The sequence below is a fragment of the Amblyraja radiata genome, chromosome 3 (assembly GCF_010909765.2).
Source record: "Amblyraja radiata isolate CabotCenter1 chromosome 3, sAmbRad1.1.pri, whole genome shotgun sequence".
In the NCBI taxonomy this organism is placed as follows: domain Eukaryota; kingdom Metazoa; phylum Chordata; class Chondrichthyes; order Rajiformes; family Rajidae; genus Amblyraja; species Amblyraja radiata.
Window position 1 is genome coordinate 77,954,998 of NC_045958.1, and position 4,006 is coordinate 77,959,003.

Sequence of the window (4,006 nt, forward strand, 5' to 3'; positions counted from 1 at the left end):
TGCAAGTTGGTGTTTTAAAGACTTTAATAACTGTGCTCAAAGCCATTGCAAAATGAGCCACAATAGTCAGCAAATACCAACAGTTCTTTGAATACAATGAGAATTGGTGCCCTAGGGTTACCAACCTAAGTAAAAACAGCTTTTGGTTTAACTCGAGTATGTATCACTCCGATGATCAAAGTTAATGCTATTGTTTGACTCCATTCCAGTTAAAAGCTTTAAAACTTGCTGAGAGCTTCACAATCCATTCTGAGCTGAAGCTTCCGTTAAAATCTTGATAAGATCTGCCTTCAGTTCATCAGGATTTAAGACCGACATCTTCAGGCATCCTTGCCCAGACCATGAAGGCTTTTGTTCAGAATAAACAAAAACATTACCAGAGGCAGAAGGATTGATAACTAGAGGACACAGACCAGGCGATTGGCAAAAGAAGCAGAAAGTTATGAAACGAGTGGTCAGGATCAGGAATTCACTGTTTGTAAGGTGGCTGAAACAAATTCAATAGAAGCCTTCAAATGGAATTGGAAAATATTCAAAGTAGAAAAAAAGTTGCTGAAGGATTAGGGGAAAATGCAGTGTAGTAAAACCACACTGATTGCCCCTGAAAAAAAACCTTCAGGGATCCAGTGGACCAACGGACTCTCTTCTGCGTTGTAATATAAACAGAGAATGCTGGAAACACTCAACAGGTTAGGCAAAGTCTGTGGAAAGAGAAACAGAGTTAATGTTTCATTAAGGAGTTAAGGACAAATTAACTATGAACCATGGAACAGGTTTGAGTGGCTGGAGACCCACAAGTGCTATGAGCCTTTGGTTTTCCTGATATATTGCAGATACAGCAGACTAGTAGTGGCTGTGTAGCAGTGTTCTCTTGCCTCTAAATTCATGTCCCAGTCCAGAGTCCTACACAGAAAAATCGAGGCTGACCACTCCAAGGAAATGCTGCATTGTCAAATGCTATAGTTTGAATGAAACATTAAAACAGAGTCCTCTCTGAAATCCTGGGATAATGCAAAGATTTTGAGGATGAGCAGGGCAGTTTTTCCCAACATCTATCCTCAATGAGCAGCACAAGAAACAATCAGCTGGTCATAATCACATTTAGGTTGCTGTCTATGGGAACTGTCTGTATGCAGATTGACTGCCAGGTTTCCTATGGCATTCCTTGTTGGTTTAACTTACCACCTATTTCCCTGTACCTAAAGAATGTGATACTGATGCATTTCCTACTTTACAACAAAGAATATTACCGGCTATAAAGCGTTGTGGGTTAACTTGTGCAGGGATGTGAAAGGTGATAAAGTGCAACAGTTACATTGGTTATTTTTTCTTTGTTGCATTTATACGTGTGATTACAACCCAGGCAAAAGGTGGAATTACTGGGTAACCTGTTTCTGCATTTATAGGTGCATACAGCTATACACTATATTCTGATACAATTGGGGGAAGTGTGTGAGTTGGGTAGGAAGTGTTGAGTTGGGTAGTGAGTCGCTACTGTAATCCAGGAAAATTCTGAAACCACTGAGAAGCAGACCTCCAAACCCACTCCCCCTACAGCCTCTGCATTTAACTGCCTCACAGTAGACAGCATGAACACAGCCCCCTCTAAAGAGGCACACTGGCATTTGTCATCCTTATTGTTCAATCACAGGATATTAATGTGGGTTTTAAAGTTTAACATAATCTTTATGGGTTTCCTCGACTTCCTGAAATTCACTAGTGAAAGCAAAACAAGCGGACAGCAGTGATTAAGGAGCTAAATCTATGATTGGGAAATTGCCAAAGTACTCAGTATTCACTGTCCAGTTATCTGTTGTTTCACTGTTACACAGCACAGAGTTTACTTTAGTACTTTGAAAGTGTCATCAACGCTATGGAGGAACCAGTGCCCAACTGGTACTTTGGTCTATCACATTCGCATGGGGGCACAATTCTTCACACTACCTTACTGTGGACTCAAAATCAGAACAAACCTGACCTTGAATAGGCAGCACCAGGAACTGAATCAGCAACCATTTCTGATCAAAGAATTCCACTTCCACAGGCTGAGGAGCAGTTTGCAGAAGGTCACGTCTGCCACTTACCAATATAAGATCACTGATGTGTCACAACATCACTGTCACAAGTTCACGGTCATATTCTCAGGGACTGGCTAATACTTGCAATCACTTGGAATAAGACCTGCTGTCCATTGGGTCTGCTTGCAATGTATACAAGGTGCTGTCAACTCACTGACAACCTCATTGTCTTTATCATGTATCCTGCATGTAAATGGCTCGATTGTAATCATGTATTGTCTTTCCGCTGACTGGATAGCAAGCAACAAAAGCTTTTCAGTGTACCTCGGTATACACGTGACAATAAACTAAACTGAACTGAAACTGAACTGAACTTACGTCAGGGCTGCCAACTCTCACGCTTTGAGCGTGAAAATCACGCCCTCAAGCAAACTCTCACACCCTCACGCTGATCAGAAATTTCTCACGCTCTGTGGTGAGAAATTCTGTGATCAACGAAAATTTCAAAACTCGGATAAACTGCATGGTCCGCGGGTGTTGGAGCGCCGGGGCTGAGGGAGGGATGGGAGCAGAACCAGCGACGGGAACAGATGCGGGGAGCCGGGACTGGCGAGTGTTTGCCGGGCAGTCGAGTGTTTGCGGGGCTGGCGGGTCGCTCGCTGCAGCTCTGGCCATGGAGCACTCCGGACAGTGCAAGTCCCGGGCCGTCGGGGGCGTCGGAAGCGTTGCGCCGCTGCCACTGCCGCGAGAGTCTCTGTGCCTAAGGGCCAAACTCTCAAAGGGAGGTGGAGAGAGAGAGAGGGGAAGGAAACAGGGAGACAGTGGGGAGAGAGAGAGGGGGGTGAGAGGAGAGAGAGGGGAGAGACAGAGGGGGAGTGAATGGAGAGAGAGAGAGGGAGAGGGGGAGAGGGAGATAGAGAGAGAGAGGGGAGAGAGAGGTAGGGGAGAAAGAGGGGGGAGAGTGAGGTGGGAGAGGGGGGGGGGAAGAGAGAGAGGGGTGAGAGGGAAGAAAGAGGGAAGAGAGAGAGGAGGTGGAGATGGAGGAGAAGGTAGGAGAGAATGGGAGAGAGGGGGAAGAGAGAGGGGTGGTAAAAGAGAGAGGGGGAAGAGGGAGAGAGGGGGAAAGAGAGAAACGGGGGAAAGAGAGAGAGATGGGGGGCAAAGAGAAAGATGAGATAGAGACGGAGGAGAAAGAGAGAGGGGAGAGAGAGCCAGGGGGAGAGTGAGACATGGGGGAGAGAGAGGAGGAGAGAGATGAGAGAGAGGGGGGAGAGGAGAGACAGAGAAGGAGAGAGGAGAGAGAGATGGGAAAGAGAGGGGGAGGGGAGAGATAGAGGGGGAGAGAGAGGGGGGGTTGAGAGGAGAGAGAGCGGAAGAGAGGGGGGAGAGAGAGTCTCTGTGCCGAATTCGCCCAGGTGACAGGCATGGATCAGGCTGCTGCTCGGTGCATCCTGGAGGACAACCAGTGGCTGCTGGAAGTAAGTACCAAGCACTGGGTAGAAACAGTGGAAGATAGTGGACTTCAAATGGGGGTGGTTGGTGAAATCATCCTGCTTGCCTGCTAGATTTTCACTTACTGTAACTGCAGGAAAAATGTTCCCGATGTTGGGGGCGTTCAGAACCATGGGTCACAGTTTAAGAATAAAGAGGGGGCCAGTTAGGGCTGAGATGAAAACAAACTTTCTTCACGCAGAGAGTTGTGAATCTGTGGAATTCTCTGCCACAGAAGGCAGTGCAGGCCAATTCACTGGATGTTTTCAAGAGAGAGTTACATTTAGTTCTTGGGGCTAACGACATCAAGGGATATGGGGAAAAAACAGGAAAGAGGTACTGAATTTAGATGAATAGCCATGATCATATTGAATGGCAGTGCTGGCTCGAAGGGCCGATGGCCTATTCCTGCACCTATTTTCTAGGTTTCTATGCTTGATTCAGATTCAGATTCAGATTCAACTTTAATTGTCATTGTCAGTGTACAGTACAGAGAC